The sequence below is a fragment of the Schistocerca piceifrons genome, chromosome 8 (assembly GCF_021461385.2).
Source record: "Schistocerca piceifrons isolate TAMUIC-IGC-003096 chromosome 8, iqSchPice1.1, whole genome shotgun sequence".
In the NCBI taxonomy this organism is placed as follows: Eukaryota; Metazoa; Arthropoda; class Insecta; order Orthoptera; family Acrididae; genus Schistocerca; species Schistocerca piceifrons.
This window is the reverse complement of record NC_060145.1, coordinates 41,006,875-41,028,437: the sequence shown is the minus strand read 5'-3', so window position 1 is coordinate 41,028,437 and position 21,563 is coordinate 41,006,875. Positions and strand designations below refer to the sequence as shown.

General features: G+C 43.2%; 1 protein-coding gene and 1 non-coding gene across 2 annotated transcripts in view; both read right to left on the bottom strand.

Moving 5' to 3' along the window:
- LOC124711584 overlaps positions 1 to 21,563 on the bottom strand; it is a 445,273-nt gene that overhangs the window by 302,432 nt on the left and 121,278 nt on the right. The gene's annotated exons all lie outside the window — the stretch shown is intronic.
- Trnav-cac lies at positions 5,711 to 5,783 on the bottom strand. The gene has a single exon. It is a non-coding gene; the product is annotated as a tRNA-Val (tRNA).

Below are 21,563 nucleotides of genomic sequence, written 5' to 3'. Positions count from 1 at the left end.
GCCTTCCGTATCCGCCTCCCGTCCCCCACGCGGATCCTCTATGATCTCATTCCTTTCCCCCATCTGCTCCTATTCCTCGAACATATCCGCATCCTCTACACCTCCCGCCGTCTTGAACCCCCTCACCCCTTGGTTGCTCCTCTCCTATCCCGTCCCCGCCCCCTGCCACGTCTTCACTGTTGTGTCCCCCCTACCCTCCATCTCTACACCCTCCATCTCCTTTCCCAAGGTGGCTTCCGTCAACTCCCCCTCCCGGATGATGCCCTCTCTCCCTCCATTTATCCTTCCTATCAACTCTGATCCTCAATCCCCTTCCTTTCCTCTGTCCTTTCCCTGGGCTCCCTCTTCCCTCCCCCCTTCCGTCCTGTTTTTCCTCCCCACTAAACCTCTCCCTACCTCCCTTCTCCCCCCCAGTCCTTTTGTATTCCCCTCCTCTGCCTACCCCACTCCCTGTCGCGTCTGCCCCCCACCCCTCTTATGGGTCCTCCTCCTACTTCAACTCCTTTCCCAGCTCCCCCCCTTCGTTTTTACTCTCCTTTCCCCCCCTTTTTTGTTTTCCCATCTTCTGTCCAGTTTCCCCCCACCTGCTCTCGACTGTGGTGTCACATTTGCCAACGTTTTAGTGCAGTGTTCCAGTGACTATTCAGTGTTGTTTGTCTTTCTCGTGTTGCGAACAGAAACAATGCTGTCGCTCGGTGTGAATTTTATTTCCTTTGCGAACAGAATCCAGACTGTCGCCGTGTTTTTTTTTTAATTGTCTATTGTTTTCCCTGTCTACTTCGTATGTATTTTTATTAGCGTCATCATCCCTGTGTTGTTGTTTTAAGTTCCACGATTTCTTTTCGCCTTGTTACTCTCTAAGTCTCCGATTTTATCGCCTGTTTTTTATTATTTGTTCTCTTGATCTTTGTCACAAAATCTGTCGGCTGAAGAGCGGCGTACTAAGCTGCTGCCAGCCCGCCCCCTTCGGGGGGAATTGAAATTCAATAAATGAAAAAAAAAACAGTACAGCCCCCCTCTCTCCTTTGCCCATGGCATCTCTGCTCCCCCCTCTCCCATTCCCCTTCCCATTCCTCCTCCTCCACCTCCTCTCTTGGCAGGTCCCCGGACTCGTACACGCTCAGTGAACATTCGCGCGCCGGAGATCATCGCCGTCAGTGTTTCGTGTGTGTGCCTTCGTTTGTGTGTAGTGTTGTTCGCCGTCACGCCCCCACCGTTCACGTGCCGTCGCCATCATCCATGTTCTGTGCATCGTGTCGCCCGGTGTTAGTGATATTTCTCGTCCAGCGTGAACGGCTACATGTTTTTTCGATTTTTAGTGTCTACATTTTTTTTGCCCACCGTTATTACTGTCTACTCTGTGCCACCTTTATGTACTACTTGTTGTAACACTCAAGGCTGAAGAGCGGCGTATTGTGCTGCTGCCAGCCCGCCTTTGTATAAGGTGTTAAAATCACAATAAAGAAAAAAAAAAAAAAAAAAAACAGTACAGCCGAGCTAGGACCAGCTCCGACGGACCTCACCGACGCTCTTGATGAATAGTCGTCTACATTTTATTTGTTTTTGTGTGTATATAGTGATTGTTCGAGAAGTGTAGTTCAGTTTCAATAAACGACATTACACTGAGTGCTCTACAATACTGAGTATTCTCCAACATACAATAAATAAGATTTAAAAAATGCAGTGATGATGGTGATATTCGTCGCCGAAACTAGTTTGGGAGAGTAAAGAAATAAACGAATAACAAGGTGTTTTGCATCAAGGTAGACTCAATTTCTGATATTATTGTTTTACTTGGAAATCATTTTCAGCCATTCCCAAGCAATGATCTCATGTCACCGGACCACAATTGTTCGCGACTGATTTCGAGAACATTCTGGGCAATTCTAGAGAATGATTTGGCCATCCAGATTGCCCGCATTGCATTCCATCGAACATTTGTGGGATGTAAACGAAAGATCAGTTCGTGCATGACATCCTGTACCGGCAACACGTTTGCAGTTACGGACGGCTATAGAGGCAGCAAGGTTCACTATTTCTGCAGGGGACTTCCAACGACTCTTTGAGTCCACGACACGTCGAGTTGCTGCACTACGTCGATCAGAAGGAGGTCCGACACGATTTTATGAGGTAACCTATAAATTTTTTCACCTCAGTCTAAAGCAGATAATAACAGACAAAAGCTACGCGCTGTTCACTGTGTCCAACCTAATAAACAGGACGCCACGGAAAATACACGGCGAGCTCAGGGGACCGCCGTAAAATGAAAAATGGGCGTAAAACTTCTGGACCATGACTGGCCACGGGAGAATATCTCAGAACGTGTCGTGACAGCCTACGCCAAAGATTCATGGCACAGATTCTCCTGGTGGCAGAGCAGCGAAATACGGGCAGCCCGTAAAAGAATGGTGGCGCATATCAACAGGACCGAAGCTAGAACCATCTGAGTCACGGCGCCCTGATAGAAGCTTTCCGAGCCCCAAGTGCGTAGCAGCTCTGTAGATCCTCACGATGACAACACATGCAGTCATTACAAAACGCCAGAAGCGTAAATTGAGCTTCCTCGTGGACTTGTGGGAAGAGCACAACAGGTCTACACAGCGGAAAAAGTACCGAGAAATGTTCCAGAACTACAGGGTGTCCAGAAAAGGACTCCCAGATTTCAAAAAACAAATATCGATAGAGGAATGCAGTAAACGGTACGTTTATTGTGAAAGCTGTAAGAAGTTTATACAACAGTTTGAAATAAAGTTACAAAAGCTGCTAACAGATGGCGCTGTAATCGCCATACGTAATGCGTAGTATAAATAGTGATCCGAAGCCCAGAGCGATCAGTTCCACTACTGAAACGTGAAAGGAGGTTAGCGTAGAGAAGGAAGAGATTAAAACTATGTACTCCATTGAAGAACGCGTTTTTCTGGTGCTAGAGTACCGCAGGTTAGAAGAGAGTCCTACGGCAACAAGGCGAAGTTTTCAAGCACGATTTAATGTTCCAAAAGGACCCGATGCGAAAACAATTCGTACGCTCTTCGCAAAATTTCAACGAACAGGCAACGTAACTTATGATCTAGTGGGGCATGTTGGCCGCAAGTAAACCGCAGTTACGCCTGAGAATATCGCCACAGTTTCTGGAACTATTCAGCGAAATCCAATGTCATCCATCCGTAGAATTGCATCTGAGACTGGTTTGAAGCGTTCCAGCACGCAGAAAATACTGTGAAAGAGCCTACACATGTTTCCATTCAAAATTCAAACGCACCAGGCCATACCCGTACGAGCTGTGCAACAAAGGGTTGCCTTTGCTAATCAGATGCTCACAATGATTGATAGTGAAGGATTTGATGTTGGCTGCATCTGATTTACAGATGAAGCACACTTCCACCTGAATGGATACGTGAATAAGCAGAACTGGCGATTTTGGGGTTCCGAAAAGCCATATTGGTGTGAAGCGACCGAACAAGTGTTTCGCTTTCTTGAGGAATACTTCGGGAATCGAGTCATTGCTTTGGAATATCCCAAATAGACTGGTGCAGGCATGGATTGGCCTCCATATTCGCCGGATTTGACTCCCTGTGACTTTTTTTTGTGGGGCACAGTGAAAGACATGGTCTACTCGAAGCATCCCGCCACGCTGGACGAGCTTGAATCGACGATCTCTGTGGCATGTGAATCCATATCGGTTGAGACACTACGAAATGTGATGGCGAATTTCATTCTTCGTTTGCGCCACCTCTGTAGTGCCAATGGTGAAGATTTTGAAAACATTGTGATGTGATTGTTTGCAAATATTGTTTTCATACGATTATTTCACTTATGTATGCTGATATGAGCTGTACAGCGTACAGCGCCATCTGTTAGCAGCTTTTTTAACTATTATTTCAAACTGCTGTATAAACTTCTTACAGCTTTCACCGTTTACTGCATTCCTCTATCGATCTTTGTTTTCGAGGTATTTAATTTTGAAATCAGGGAGCCCTTTTCTGGACACCCTGTAGCTAAAATCGTGATGGACGCGGCCTTCAGGGACGGAGACCACAAAACGTGACGTGCCCGTCACCGCACCCCCTCCTCCCCCTCCCCAGACATGCCCCAGTCGCCACTGTCGCCACCCTCCCACCTCTACCACACCCCACACAAGCGTTATATCGAAGTGATAAGTGCATATTCTCTGATCAATTAAATGTGGTCTTCGTGTTCATGAGTGCTCCCTGAAGATCCCGAATGCAACTAAAGTACGAAATCAAAGATTATCTGTCAATCATTACGAATACCAGTGTAAATTTTGTGTCTTATTGTGCTATGTTATAAATGCCTCATAAAATAATATTTCTATTTATGTGTTTTTTAAATTGTTGTGTGCAACCAAAATGTGCAAAAAATAAAAGACCCCCATTATAGAGAAGCAGCAGATATAACTTCTGCGTCCCCTTGCTCCATATAAATTAAACAATATTTCTATATACAAATGTTCTATATCTCTCCTCCTCTCTGTCTCTGCCTCTCACTCTCCACCCTTCGCCTTTCTTTAACAAAATTTTAATTTATTATAATTCACTGTGTCCGACCCTTATGTTCTTTGACCTCTGATCATACATCGTGAATCTAAACGTAATTTTCTTGTATCTTTTCATTATTGTTCACGTGTAAGTCTTCATTATTTCATGTATATCACCAACTGTCTTTTGCTCCCTGACCAATAGATCATGTGCTTAATTGTAATCTTCTTTTATTTTGCTATTCATGTGTATGTTTTACTTTAGTGTATGCCATTACGTTTAAAAAATGCACCACAAAGGATGTCACTCCATTTAAAATCAATAAAGAGTGATAAAAGAGAAAACTGCAACATGTAAAACCATAAATACTTTCGCTTTCACAAAAATTGAACCTAAAAAGCAACCATATCACCAAAAATACAATAAAACATAAGGACATTTAAAGGACAACTAACAAATTAAGACCCTGAAAATAAACAAACCATGAAATCTATCAAACTAAATTATATGTCTTTATTTGAAACATAAAAGAAATAATTTTTCTGGACACAAACGTAACTGTTATAATTAGTAAGTATAAGTTTTCATGCGTTAGAAAAGGGGCTCAGCATGAATTTTCTACTCTCGTCGTTGCACTGCCGCAGTGCCCTGTGCGGCTGGAAGCCATTACTTCCTTCCTATTTGGTTCAAATGGCTCTGAGCACTATGGGACTTAACTTCTGAGGTCATCAGTCCCCTAGAACTTTGAACTATTTAAACCTAACTAACCTAAGGACATCACACACATCCATGCCCGAGGCAGGATTCGAACCTACGACCGCAGCGGTCGCGCGGCTCCACACTGTAGCGCCTAGAACCACTCGGCCACTCTGGCCGGCCCTTCCTATTTCTTTGTCATCCCGTTTCCTATCCACTCTCATCCCAATTACTCATATACACTACGGTTCTTAAGTGACCAATCAAAATCGGTGTAGGGAAATCGGTTTACGAAATCTGGTTTTGGGAGGTCCATGTAAAGGCAGTGACAAAAATATTTAGGTTAACATCCGACAAACAACAAAATTTTTTGGAAGGCAGTTTTTAATATCGAGGTTGCTACACTAACCAGTAAAACCTTTATTCTGCTAGCCTAAAGCGTCTTTTCAGGTACGACTCTACTTCGTACGTCTACACTGTTCTCAATGACACGAAACTATACTTTGAATTTAAAATAATGTTTCCGCCCGGGATCGAACCGGGGACCTTGCGCGTGTGAGGCGCACGTGATAACCACTACACTACGGAAACGAACGTTAAGCCCCTTGTCGAAGACAAGAGAGAACTGGTATGCGTTCAGCGCTACTCTCTCTCTCCTCTCCCTCCCCTCCCTGCTAGTGCGGAGTGAACCAGTTTTAGCCGTCTGTGGTGGGGCCGGAGTAATACGTCAGCTCAGAAATCAGGGCACGGTCTGACTGGGGCATCGTAACACGCCGGCACTAGCGCAACATCACCACTACTGTGGACAGCCTAAAAAGTTCCAGGAAGTCCCAGTTATTGCAAGACAGTCACGGATGCGCTCTCACAGATAAAGAGAGGCAACTGAAAGCTTGAAGCATCCTAATAACATCACTGGAGATGACGGCTGCAGGCTCCTGTCGCCATGGTTACAGGCGATGCCGGAGTCAGGGACCGAGCGTATTCGCAGGCTACGTGCAAGAGACAACACATGCATAACTTTCGAGGGTTTTCCTCGTCCGGCAGCCAGATAAGAATGGCTCCAATAATTAGTCGTAGATTCGCTGTGGGCTACCAATTACCAGCAAGTCGCCTAACCTACGGATAGTCACCTGTAGGAGTATATCCCCTCTCTCCTTCTAACACACTCTTTCGTTAAGGGGTCGATAGGATATTCAAAATTTTCCAGCACATCTCAGTGGCGAACATTGGTCACGTCTGCATAGATAATTCTGAATAACTTAGAGCGCGAAACAGTTGTGAATCAGCGTTGTGAGGTATAATAATTCACAAAACTTGTAAAATTGTTTATTACTTATCTTTGTCTCTTCTTTGTAGTTTTCACGGTTGGCACAATGTGACAAGAGGTATACTTCTTCGCTGATGAGAAGAAATCCATGACGATGATTTTGGTTATCACCACCTTTAGGAATGATTATTTATGAAATTTATCCTCGTGATTACGAGGGGCGTTTGAAAAGTCCGTGCAGAAATAAATTTACTTACTTGTTTTGGGTAAACCTTTTTTTTATTTTTCGACATAGTCTCCTTTTAGACTTATACACTTCGTCCCATGCTGTTCTAATTTGTTGATCCCTCCCGAATAATAGGAATTGTCCAAGTCTGCAAAATAGCTATTAGTAGATGCAATCACCTCCTCGTCTGAATAAAATCATAGTACCGCCAGTCATTTCTTCAAATTGGGGAACAAATAGTAGTCCGAGTGAGCCGAGTCTGGAGAATAGGGGGACGTGAAACAAGTTGGAATCCTATTTCCATTAATTTTGCGACCACTATTGCTGAGGTGTGTGCAGGTGCATTGTCGTGACGGAAGAGGACTTTTTTGCGGTCCAATCGCCGGCGTTTTTTTTGCAGCTCGATTTTCAAACGGTCCAATAACGATGAATAATATTCACCTGAAATAGTTTTACCCTTTTCCAGATAGTCGATGAGGATTATCCCTTGCGAATCCCAAAAGACAGTCGCCATAACCTTTCCGGCCGAAGGACTGGTCTTCGCCTTTTTTTGGTGCAGATTCTCCCTTGGTAGCCCATTGTTTAGATTGTTGTTTGGTCTCAGGAGTATAGTAATGCATCCCTGTTTCATCCACAGAGACGAAACGACGCTTTAAGTCCTGTGGATTCTTCCTGAACAGCTGCCAACCATCCTTGCAACACTTCACAAGATTCCGTTTTTGGTCAAGCGTGAACAATCACGGAACCCATCTTGCAGATAGCTTTCTAATGTACAAATGTTTATGCAAAATATTATGTACCCGTTCATTCGAGATGCCCAACAGCACTAGCAGTCTCACTCACCTTAAATCTTCTGTCATCCAACATCATATCATGGATTTTATCAATGATTTCTGGAGTCGTAACATCCACAGGGCGTCCAGAACGTTCAGCATCACTTGTGCCCATATGGCCACTCCCAAAATTTTGAAACCACGTATAAACTGTTCTAATCGAAGGTGCAGCGTAATGTTTATCAAACTTCTCTCTAGTCTCCTGATGCGTTTTGCCTTTCATAAAGTAATGTTTAATCACCACACGGAATTCTTTTTCGTCCATTTTTTGACAATCACTTGACGTCTTTGATTCACACGAATGCCGGGCACACAGAAATAGACCAATATGGCTGAAACTTGGTGTGTGTTCTTTCCAAAGATGCTACTAACTAAACATGACCTAGGTGGTGCCATCTCTCGGACTTTGCACAGACTTTTCAAACACCCCTCGTATTTCCCTCTCTTAATACTTTGTTTCGAGGAACACGGCATAACACACAAAACCTTGAATTACAAAAACTTTTCTAAAAAAAGTCCGCCTTAATCCCACAAAGGTTCACAACACTTCTCAACAACGACTACTGAGAGCGCGTCGAAAAGGCAGAGAGATCAGCGCTGTATTCAGCGATAAAAAGATGTTGTTTGAAGATAATTTATACAGGCCAATAGAATTTTATGAGTAATTCACGTGGAGGTAAAAAAGAATGGAGTTACCATTACGTCACGAACTTGAAGCCGACGTTCGTCATCTGACAGAGCCCAAAACATTAGGTTGACTGCATTTATACCACTACAGTTCACAACGGTGATACTTCCCCGTGTCACACTGACTTGACAGCGGTTTCGACCGTTGCGTATGTATATAGACTTTCCTGGTCGTAACCTGAATAGCATCGGGTGCTTTCATTCTGTGGAGATGTAATCGTTTCATCAAAAATGTCAGCCTGAGTCATTTACGGGTCTACCTATCCATCCAATCCTCATCTAAAGTTTCACGGAATCACATTTCATTCATAAATGGAGCCGCCATTCAAGCAATATTTTTTTTGTACACATGATTCATGGTTGTGCTGTTTACTTTTTTTCTTTCCTGTATTTTTCATTGCCTTCCAAACCGCAAACGCTCCGATATCAAAGCCACACTGTATTAACGTTCTCCTCCCCGCAAAACACACGGCTACGTGACCGCGCTGATCGTTGGCACAACATCTCATGTCCTAAATTCCTTTCGCCGATAATTATTCATTATTCATATTTCCACCCTCTTTAAAAAAGATTCTGGCTAGAACAGCCGGAGACAATGGCCGTGTGTGTGAGTTTTCCGTGTCCGATTGTATCAATGTGTGTGTATGCCTTGCTTCCTTTCTGCTTGGCGAGTGAGTAGCAATCTATCCCCTTCACAATGTAATTCTTCCTTAATGAAGTTTGTTGTGTATAAACCAGTGCACTTCAACAGGAACAATACCTACGTAATTACAACACTAGAAGAAAAAATGACATTCATTACGGCACGTTAAGTTTGTCTGTAGCACAAACAGGGGTTCACAATACTGCAACCAAAAATTTTGATCACTTACCCAGTGACATAAAATGCCTCACATACAGCGTACTAAAGTTTGAAACTAAGCTGAAAATGTTTCTCTTTGACAACGCCTCCTGTTCCGTAATGGCTAATGTGTAAATGGCAATGCGTAGGAATTGTTGATTAACGTCTATCTGTCTTCAATCAAAAACAAAAAGCTAATAAATGGTCAACATGGAGGCATATTTACAAAAAAATTGATGTTAATATAAAATGACTCGTTTCATATCAGTAGGATTTATCGTGAATATGATACATGCAAATTGATGTATCACAAAGCATGGCATACACTTATAACTTTGAAGAAAATGAAATTCAAAAGTACATTCCAGTTGTGACACGTTTGGTTATTAAAAAAAAAAAGAGTTACTGGCGAGAAATATTCCGGGAATAGAAGCAAATAGGCTACTAGGCTACTAGCTACTGTTGGAAAGGTAGGATTACATGTTTTTTTACACAGGTCAGGCTATCATTATTTAAAAATTGAGTTACAGATGCGTTAAAGAAAAATATCCTTTTTACGGGGTCTAAGCGTTTGAGACCATTCCCTTAATCACATTTGTAGTATTGTACAATGCGGGAACATGTTTAAGAAAATTATATTGTTTATTTATACCCCGTAAATTGCTATTACTGGTCACACACTGAATGAGGCATGATAGGTAAGATTTCAGAGTGAGAAGATGTAAGCTGCAGTGAAACTAATGCACTGACAATCTAATAAAACAAGAACTCTATTCTGCATGGAGCTATACCTCTACATTTCAATAATGGTTCACTTTGATGACATGCACAAGATGTGATAGACTGTCTTGCTTCTTTGTTCACTGCACACGTTAAAGGGCTAGCAAAGAACACGTAGATTGGTTTTTGGCAAACGTGAATATTAATAATGCTGTGCATATGAGTTGAAAGCTAAAACTGTAACGAACAACGAGCAGTACCAGCACCACTAAGAAAACAAGCATTGGTTTCGGAGTTCCAGCTTCATTCGTTACCGATACAAATATAAAAAAGTGGAATTAAATGGATTACGAAAGCATGCGTTTCACCTTACTTCCTTCCTTTTTTGCTTATTCGAAATATATCAACAAAAAACAAGTTACATTAACAAGGCCAAATACGTCGTATCACTAGCGCAAATATTCATTCAGGAAAAGAAAAACATTCGAAATCATCTTCCTATTTTATTCATGTAAGCGCTGCAATTTTTAGTATTTAAAACAGTTGTTGCATACACACGACAGAAATGCTGAACAAGAAGCAATCGTAAACAACAGCCTTATAATATTTTGGGCTATTTGAGTTGGCGGCAGGCCCCATCCACCCTGGCTTCAAAAAACTTACAGTGTAAGTCTATAGTGCTATCTCCCTTCTTTTTTTTAGCTCCAGTAATTTATAATTTTGATAATTGACGTTATAAATGTGATAAGTGATCATAACAACTGTAGGGATATAGTGCTAATCGTTTCAGATGCTTTTCAAAATTACAAAATATGCTTGACAGCTTATTTAATATTACAATCCTTTATCTGAAACAACGTTTTACTACACATTTGTTACATTTACATGTAAAAGAATTACACTTTACCATCTATTGGAACTTAAATAAAATTCAAAAATTATTGTTTTGTGCAAATGGCATTGGATTCGGTGATTGTACGTATCATAGTGTATATTAAAAATAAAAGTGTACCACTGGCCACTTCCATTATACCCTTTCCACCATTGGCCAGTGGTATTTCATGGCCAGCAAAATTTTAGGAAATCAACATCGGTGATGTTATAATACCATTAGAAACTCAATGTATTGAAGCAATCCCAGCCCCTTTCTTTCTCCAATCAAATCAGACTCCCTCCTGTGGAAGACTGCCGCAACGCGGCTGAAACGTCGACTATTTTAGTATTGAACCATTTTAAGCATTTTATAGGATGCCGTGGCAGTACAACCAGATAGATACGAATGATACTGACGGTGAATGCGAAAACCTACGTGTTTATATTCGTGTCAGTATGTTTGACGTAATGATTTGTCTCAAATCAATCTCGGTATTCAAATCAAGCTCAATACACGAAAATATAAGTGAATTTCACCGGTAATGTTCAGGTTTGTTCGTTCAAAAGTGTAAAGGTGACGAAAGGTTTTCACCTAACAAGCAAGAGTGTGTCCCCGAAATCTCATAAAAGCACGAAAATACGCTTAGAATATAAATCGCTCATCCCAAAAGCAGTGTTACCAGCCGTTTGCGTGCAAAACTGTGGGTCTTACCAAATAAGACATTTGAATAATCACCAACTCAAGGTACAAGTGAGGAACTTTCGTAATGCGAAGACACAAAACAGAATATGGTAGAACCAAAACCACACATAATTTCAATGTCGTGACTTGTTGCTACTGCTCCCTCTGCCTAAAGTAACCCTGTCTGTTGAACAGACTTTTTCCACTGGCTTCAGATTGTTGCACGGCTACTCAGTCTTCACACTGCAGGTGTGAGATTTCAGTGAAGTTGTCAAAGCAAAGAGGTTCATGTAAAACAACAGAATAGGCTCACTGTTAATGGAAACCTCCATTATTCCCAGCCAAGTGAACCGTTCGATACCACTTCGCGATGTATACACAGTGTAGCGTGTGTTAGTGAGCACATGTTGTAATGTTATTAATTGGCTAAATTTATGAAATTATGATGAGTTATGATGAGTTATAATGAAACCGTTACGAAATACAATTTTTATCCAATGATTTACCCAATGAATGTGAACAAATAGAAAAACACACATTTATAAAATTCTTGCAGTAAAGCCTACCTGTTACTATTGTTCAGTTTAATAAAAAGTCCCACGAATCATGTTGTTAATAAAGTATATTCTGTAATTACAAAGTTATTTAGTTTTGTAAATTACGCATTTTTTGTAAAACTACGTTTTCTGTCTTACGGCACGTTAATGATACTCTTGCAACTTGTTTATTATTCTGGAATATTAGTAACGATTTATACATCTAAATCCGGTAACTCACCCTCTAAAACTGTACAATATTTAAATGAAACCATCAAATGGCCAATATTAAACACTGTAAACAATTTGGTTCCGACTGCTAGTATCTATATAAAAAATGGTTCAAATGGCTCTGAGCATTATGCGACTTAACTTCTGAGGTCATCAGTCGCCTAGAACTTAGACCTACTTAAACCTAACCAACCTAAGGACATCACACACATCCATGCCCGAGGTAGGATTCGAACCTGCGACCGTAGCGGTCACGCGTTTCCAGACTGAAGCGCCTAGAACCGCACGGCCACACCGGGCGGCTATCTATATAAACCTCTGCGCTAACAGCAGGAGTCCAACAGTTTTAGTTATGACTTTGTGCACGCGACTTTTGAACAGGTTTCGAAACAGTCTTGTGTCAACTTTTGTAGTACGTGTTTGAAGTCATCTTGTGATACAAATAAAAGGTGTTGTGAAACAGGTTTACATGTTTCGGCTACATCATTTAGTACAGAAGATATAAATTGCCTGACAATACGGTAAATCCAGGATATAATTTTTAGGTGAAGCAAATTGCAGCGAACAGATACACCTCATCTACAGAAAACGAGAAGAAAGCTGAGTGTTTCGAGTTGTGTTCCGAGGAATTAAACGCTTACATTGCAAACACAACGATAAGCACATTTGATTAGGGCCAGGTTTTTTCTTTCCATATCACTTCTGCATTCAAGCATCCAGTATCAAACTCCACACTGCTTACATTTCCAAACGGTGGTTTTGGTATGTCAATTTCATAGCCTGCTTTTTCCAGGCATAATGTAACAGAGGATTGTACTTCGGTGCAGAAATTTGATCGTGCAGCACAAAGTGTAGTCTGATGACGAAAGGACGATCGCGTAACCTTACTTGTGGCTTTTCACGTTGTAGTCTTACAAAATTAGCAATCCTTCTCGTGTAGCGTTCATATTGCTTGAAGAAACACACATCACAAGACTGGAAGCATTTTGTTGTCTTCGGTGTATCTTTGGTCCTAATATATCGATAGCTTGTTTCTTCGCGGTACCAAAGTTCCTGTCTTTCACCTTGAATGTCTCTCGCGGTAAGATGCACAGTTTTTCATGCGAATGGTTGATATCATCTTTCATGCAATGAGTTATTTATATTCTAAGCCCATTTTCGTGTGAGGTCATGCACTTCCCTTCTAAGACTGACTAAGCCAGTTGTACACTACTGCCTACTAAAATTGCTACACCAAGAAGAAATGCAGATGATACACGGGTATTCATTGGACAAATATATTATACTAGAACTGACAGGTGATTATAATTTCACGCAATTTGGGTGCATAGATCCTCAGAAATCAGTACCCAGAACAACCACCTCTGGCCGTAATAACGGCCTTGATACGCCTGGGCATTAAGTCAAACAGAGCTTGGATGGCGTGTACAGGTACAGTTGCCCATGCAGCTTCGACACGATGCCACAGTTCATCAAGAGTAGTGACTGGCGTATTGTGACGAGCCAGTTTTTCGGCCACCATTGGCCAGACGTTTACAGTTGGTGAGAGATGTGGAGAATGTGCTGTCCAGGGCAGCAGTCGACCATTTTCTGTATCCAGGAAGGCCCGTACAGGACCTGCAACATGCGGTCGTGCATTATACTGCTGAAATTTAGGGTTTCGCAGGGATCGAATGAAGGGTAGAGCCACGGGTCGAAACAATTTGAAATGTCCACTGTTCAAAATGCCGTCAATGCGAATAAGAGGTGACCGACACATGTAACCAATGGCACCGCATACCATCAAGCCAGGTGATACGCCAGTATGGCGATAACGAATACACGCTTCCAATGTGCGTTCACCGCGATGTCGCCTAACATGGATGCGGCCTTCATGATGCTGTAAACAGAACCTGGATTCATCCTAAAAAAATGACGTTTTGCCATTCGTGCACCCAGGTTCGTCGTTGAGTACACCATCGCAGGCGCTCCTGTCTGTGATGCAGCGTCAAGGGTAACCGCAACTATGGTCTCCGAGCTGATAGTCCATGCTGCTGCAAACGTCGTCGAACTGTTCGTGCAGATGGTTGTTGTCTTGCAAACGTCCCAATTTGTCGACTCAGGGATCGAGACGTGGCTGTACGATCCGTTACAGCCATGCGGATAAGATGCGTGTAATCTCGGCTGCTAGTGATACGAGGCCGTTGGGATCCAGCACGGCGTTCCGTATTACCCTCCTGAACCCACCGATTCCATATTCTGCTAACAGTCATTGGATTTCGACCAACGCGAGCAGCAATGTCGCGATACGATAAACCGCAATCGCGATAGGCTACAATCCGACCTTTATCAAAGTCGGAATCGTATTGGTGGTCATTTCTCCATCTTACACGAGGCATCACAACAACGTTTCTCCAGGCGACGCCGGTCAATTGCTGTTTGTGTATGAGAAATCGGTTGGAAACTTTCCTCATGTCAGCACGTTTTAGGTGTCGCCACCAGCGCCAGCCTTGTGTGAATGCTCTGAAAAGCTAATCATTTGCATATCGCAGCATCTTCTTCCTGTCGGTTAAATTTCGCGTTTGTAGCATGTCATCTTCGTGGTGTAGCAATTTTAATGGCCAGTAGTGTACTTTGCATGCGGATTAACACGGACGGCACACGGTAACAATCCTGAGATGCAACGATAAATTCAGCTCAGTCAATGTTTTATATTACAAAATATACGGAAAAGTTATTTCGAGATATGCACTCGCGAAGAGATAGCGTCTGAAACGTGCTTACAGCGAAAGTTTTCTACATACGGCACGGCACGAAATTGTGAGTTTTCGTTCTGAACAGTTCTTCATCGGACGCAGACCAGGACAACACAAAGATTTCGCCGCACATCACGCCGAATAGCTCCATAGAGGACCGTGTAGTATCGCTTAAGTAATCTCGCTGGAAAAAATTATTGCTTACCTCCGCCATTGTGGAATGATTTTCTCCCATTCGGAATGCTAGCTGCCTACATTGTCCACTACAACAGTGAACAAAACACTTCTACTAATTCTACAAAATTACAGGAAGATACCTAATTAGAATTTAGCTAGTGTGGAAATTTGTTCTGTATGATCTATCTTCTCGCAGTGAAGGTGGGGAAAGCTCATCATTCTCATTTCGCTGGAAAACAAGAAATACTTTTGGAAATGAGCCTGTTTAACACACAAGGTAGGTTGAGAAAATCATTACTCGCGCTGCCTGGGGTTTTGACTTTATAAAGCTACACTTTTGTGTGTCATATTAAAGGATATTTTCTATGAAGTACAGAAGAAATGGAATTTGTGTTCTTAATGTTGCTAGTTATTAACCTACTGAGATTTGAACTGAATGAAGAGGAGTTGTGAAGCTGAATATCTGTAAAAATAATCAAAATATTTAAATTTCAGGCTGTGTTGTATACATACGAGAGTCGTCGAATAAGTATTACAACACCTTTTTCCTGGATTTTTAATTCAGGATTCCCATAAAGCATATTATTCCCCATTCTTTTGGCTACAAAACCCTATATTCGAACAAAATCTCCGTTCAACTACCTTACGATTCGTTACTGGGATGGCCTCTATGGCCGCATGGTACCACCCTACAGGTCGTTGCTGCACCAGCAGCCGGCCGGAGTGGCCGTGCGGTTCTAGGCGCCACAGTCTGGAGCCGAGCGACCGCTCCGGTCGCAGGATCGAATCCTGCCTCGGGCATGGATGTGTGTGATGTCCTTAGGTTGGTTAGGTTTAAGTAGTTCTAAGTTCTAAGCGACTGATGACCTCAGAAGTTAAGTCGCATAGTGCTCAGAGCCATTTGAGCCATTTTTGCACCAGCAACTTCCCCATGACCCATGCACAACTGCCCGCCGAGTGCATCCTTCACTGGGCCAAAGAGATGGAAGGTATGAGATTCGGGCTGTAGGGTGGATGAGAACAACAATCCAAGAAAATTTTGTGAGCTTCTCTCGGGTGCGCAAACTTGTGAGAACTAGCGTTGTCATGGATAAGAAAAAGTTCGTCTGCATTTTTGTGAGGCGAACACGCTGAGATCCTAATTTTTTTTTTCAACTTTCTGCGGATAGCACAACACACTTCAGAGTTGATCGTTGCAGCGTAGGGAAGGACATCAAACCGAATAACTCCTTTAGAGCCCCAGAGGACGTCGCCATGACTTTGCCTGCTGAGGGTGCGACTTTGGATTTTTCTTCGCAGGAGAGATGGTGTGTGGCCAATCTGTGGATTGTCGTTTTGTTTCCGATTCGAAGTGAAGAATCTATGTTTCATCGCCTGTGACGATGTTCAACAAAAAATTGTCACGCTCGGCCTCGTAACGCGCTAGAAATTTCGCAAAGATAGTCCTTGTCGCTCTTTATGGTCTTGTGTTAGACGGAGAGGAAACCAGCGAGCATAAACCTTTGAATATCCCACGCTGTGGACAAGTGTGTCGGCTCTATCAAGAGATATGTCTATCCATCAATCACCTCGAGTGAGGGAGTACACACTTGTAAGTAGGCTGTTTGGGTTTTTATGTTGGTAACGCCACGTAGCGCTCTGTATGAAAATCACTGACTGTGCTGTGTGAAGTCTGTCGCTGGTTTGCATTGTTGGAATATTTGCTATTGTAGTGTTGGGCAGTTGGATGTGAACAGCACGTAGCGTTGCGCAGTTCGAGGTGAGCCGCCAGCAGTGGTGGATGTGGGGAGAAAGATGGCAGAATTTTGGGAGCGGACGATCTGGACGTGTGTCCATCAGAAAGAGTAAATTTGTAAGATTGGATGTCATGAACTGATGTATATATTATGACTTTTGAACACTATTAAGGTAAATACATTGTTTGTTCTCTATCAAAATCTTTCATTTGCTAACTATGCCTATCAGCAGATAGTGCCTTCAGTAGTTAGAATCTTTTATTTAGGTGGCAGTATTGGCGCTCGCTGTATTCAGTAGTTCGAGTAACGAAGATTTTTGTGAGGTAAGTGATTCGTGAAAGGTATAGGTTATTGTTAGTCAGGGCCATTCTTTTGTAGGCATTATTGAAAGTCAGATTGCGTTGCGCTAAAAATATTGTGTGTCAGTTTAGCGTTGATCAGAATAAGTAAAGAGAGAAATATCTGAGTACGTTCAGTTCTGCTCAGCTGTTTGAAAATCAAATAACGTAAGAGGTTTATCAGCGCAGTAAGTCATTAATTTTTCTAAGGGGACGTTTCACACTTTCCAAATTCCAGGGGACACAGTTACGTGCGACTGACCGGCACTAGGGAGATCGGAGAGTTTTGCGTGACGTTGCAATGATAACAGATGCCTCAGCTAACAACTGACCGTGCTTTTTGTTCACCGCTAGGTCTCCGTAGACATTCTGCAAGCATCTGTGTATATTTGCGATGCTCTGGTTTTCCGCCAAAAGAAACTCAGCTCTCAGCTTAGAACGCACCCCCGTTGCGGACACCATTTTGAAAGCTACATATAGTGCCGCCGTCCATCGGAACTTCATGAAACGAAAAGGGTTGAAGGGGAAATATTCTACGATGTCCCACAACAGATTCCGCATTTATATTACGAAATCTGAGATTTGTGACATTTATATCACACTATTTTAAATCGTATGAAAAATAATATGTTGTCGTACAACACTGAGTTTGCTTAACGTGGCATTTATACGCTTAGCGCTCTCGGCTGGCGCTGCGGAAAGATATCACCCTGGAAGCGGTTCGCTACCGTTACAGCCTTCGCTAAGGCAACTACATAGCCCGCCCGGTTGGCAGAGCGGTCTAGCGCACGGCTTTCCGGGCGGGAAGGAGCGCCTGGTCCCCGGCACGAGTCCGCCCGGCTGATTTGTGTCGAGGTCCGGTGAACCGGCCAGACTGTGGATGGTTTTTAGGCGGTTTTCTATCTGCCTCGGCGAATGCGGGCTGGTTTCCCCTATTCCGCCTCAGTTACACTATGTCGGCGATTGCTGCCCAAACAAGTTGTCCACGTACGCGTACACCACTATTACTCTACCACGCAAACATAGAGTTTACACTCGTCTGGTGTGAGACGTTCCCTGGGGAGTCCACCGGGGCCGAAGCGCACAATAACCCTGGGTTCGGTGTGGGGCGGCGCAGGGGTGAAGTAGACTACGGTAGTCGTCATGGGGTTGTGGACCACTGCGGCTGCGGCGGGGACGGAGCCTCACCGTCGTTTCTAGGTCCCCGGTTAACATACAACGCAACTGCATACACTCAAGAAACGCACCACGAAGAACAAGATAAACAAATCATTACAAATTCAGAAAAATTGGATTATATGTTCAAGAGAAAGATTTGCAGAAATTCAGCAAGTCAATAACCTGATGATCCACCTCTGGCCTTACGCTACCAGTTATTCGGCTTGGTATTGGTTGACGGAGTTGTTGGATGTCGTCTTGAGGGATATCGTGCCAAATTCTGTACAAAGGTAGTTGCGGAGCCTCGCCCACAAGGCTCCAAACGTCCTCAATTGGTTAGAAATCCGGGGACCTTATTGGCCAAGGTATAGTTTGGCAAGCACGAAGACGAGCACTAAGAACTCTAGCTGTGTGCGGACGGACGTTATCTTACTGAACTGCAAGCCCAGAATAGCTTCCCATGAAGGGCAACAACATGGGCTGTGCAATGTTGTCGACGTACCGCTGTGCCGTAGAGGCGCCGCGAATGACAACAAAAGGGGATCCTTGTATGAAAAGAAACGCCACGTCAGACCAACAGTCGTGGCGGTCGGTCTGTATGGCGAGCGACAGACAGCTGGGTATCCCACCGCTGTCGGGGGCATCCCCAGACAAGTTTTCGCTGGTCATCGGTTCGAAGGGAGACTCATCACTGAAGACAGTTCCACTCCAGTCAGTGACATTTCAGGCCGAAGGTGTGTCTGCAGGTGCCCCAGACAGTCGTGACACACTCAATATCGCCCGCCATACGTCCAGGCAACCAGCAGTGGTGTTCTGAGGTCACATTTCTTTCCGCATACGGAGAGAGTTTCCACTGCTTGTGTCCATGCTTGCCAAACCCTACTTTGGCCATCAAGGCCGCCGGAACTCTCCACAAATGAGAATATATGGAGCACAATGGGCAGGACCCTCCAATTATCTCCGAAATTTGACGATCTAACGCGCCAATTGCACAGAATTTGGAGCGATATCCCTCTGGAGGGAGGCCTAGCCGGATAACTGCTTGCGTGAGGGTGAGAGGTGGACCAATACTAACTGAATTGCTCAGTTTTTGAAGTTCTTTCTCTTAAATAAATCATCTAGTATTTTTTAAACTGTAATCATTAGTTTTTCTGTACATGTAAATCACATCCACCGATATCCGTCCCATTCGTTACACTCCATCGTGGTTTCTTAGATTTTATAAATGTGTTCAAATGTGTGTGAAATCTTATGGGACTTAACTGCTAAGGTCACCAGTCCCTAAGCGTACACACTACTTAACCTAAATTAGCGTACGGACAAACACACACACCCATGCCCGAGGGAGGACTCGAACTTTCGCCGGGACGAGCCGCACAGTCCATGACTGCAGCGCCTTAGACCGCACAGATTTTATATTAGCAAAAGTGAACTGACTGAAGAATTAAAAAGTCCGGAGCAGAGATGCTTCTTACTGAAAGTGCTATCAAACTCTGAAATGAAAACGCTAGATTTGGGTTCGCGAAAGATCAACTGGCCCTCGCGACACTCTTCAGCTCAAGTCCTTGTAAGCTCATGCTTCCCTGAGCTGTAAGGTACTTTACCATTTCTCGAGTCAGGCGTGAAATTAAATTCCCTCTACAGGTGTTGTTGTAAGGTCGCCTGTTATTAAAGGACGTAGAACGTCTGGGAGGAGTGAAGCGGGAAGAAATTAAAAAGGCTAATCTTCACAAGTGGTACGCGAGGCGCGTAATATGATCTCCCAAAACCACTCGTTTCGGCATTTATGTTATGAAAGCTGGAACACGGACGGAGCGAATGTCCCGATACGAGTACTTCTTGTTGGCAACGGAGAGACATTAAACTCCAGTTAATCAACGGTACATGCGGCGGCTACTTCATCTAAAAGAATGACCCTCATTCACATTTTCCATGTTCCATTGTCTTTCTGACACCACGCTTGTTGAGAATGCCATCTGGGGTACTAAAAAGTACACCGTCCATTGGCTATCGATACTTGGCTGTATTCCACCACCTCACTTACGCAAACAGCATGCATTAGAGATTACAAATAAGTACAAAACAACTTCCAGCTCCTCATTCGTTCTTTCTCGGAAGATGCAAACCTCAACAGACTTCGGTCAAGAAATCCTCCAATTGTTACTGCTGTAAACCTTCAACGAGATAAATTCGACATGATAGAAAGTTGTCGTAGAGAGTGTGAAATGGCTTTATTGACACATCTCAGAGAGATCCAGTGCGTATCTTGAGACCGGGCTAAATTGGATAAGAACGAACCGCGGAAGACGTGTCGACTCCATGCATAAACGGCACGTGGTTACTTCTTTTGAGTGTGACTGTGCTGACATCGTCGAGGAATGCCCTGTTAGGAAGAATCACGGCCAGATTGCTCGTTTCCTGAATGCAACCGAAGAGGCTATTGATTACGTTAGCAATATGCACATATGTTTGTGATGCGCGTCTTATTTTATTGTACACTAAGACTTTTGTGACTTTATATGTCTATTTATATCTTTATTCATACTTATGTTCGAGTATAATGACTTTTCTGGAGACTAGAAATCTACTCTCTAAGAATCAGCATGGGTTTCGAAAAAGACGATCGTATGAAACCCATCTCGCGCTATTCGTCCACGAGACTCAGAGGGCCATAAACACGGGTTCCCACGTAGATGCCGTGTTTCTTGACTTCCGCAAGGCGTTCGATAGAGTTCCCCACAGTCGTTTAATGAACAAAGTAAGAGTATATGGACTATCAAACCAATTGTGTGATTGGATTGAAGAGTTCCTAGATAACAGAACGCAGCATGTCATTCTCAATGGAGAGAAGTCTTCCGAAGTAAGAGTGATTTCAGTTGTGCCGCAGGGGAGTGTCGTAGGACCGTTGCTATTCACAATATACATAAATGGCCTTGTGGATAACAAGTTCACTGAGGCTTTTTGCAGATGATGCTGTAGTATATCGAGAGGTTGTAACAATGGAAAATTGTACTGAAATACAGGAGGATCTGCAACGAATTGACGCATGGTGCAGGGAATGGCAATTGAATCTCAATGTAGACAAGTGTAATGTGCTGCGAATACATAGAAAGATAGATCCCTTATCATTTAGCTACAATATAGCAGGTCAGCAACTGGAAGCAGTTAATTCCATAAATTATCTGGGAGTAGGCATTAGGAGTGATTTAAAATGGAATGATCATATAAAGTTGATCGTTGGTAAAGCAGATGCCAGACTGAGATTCATTGGAAAAAATGCTAAGGAAATGCAATCCGAAAACAAAGGAAGTAGGTTACAGTACACTTGGTC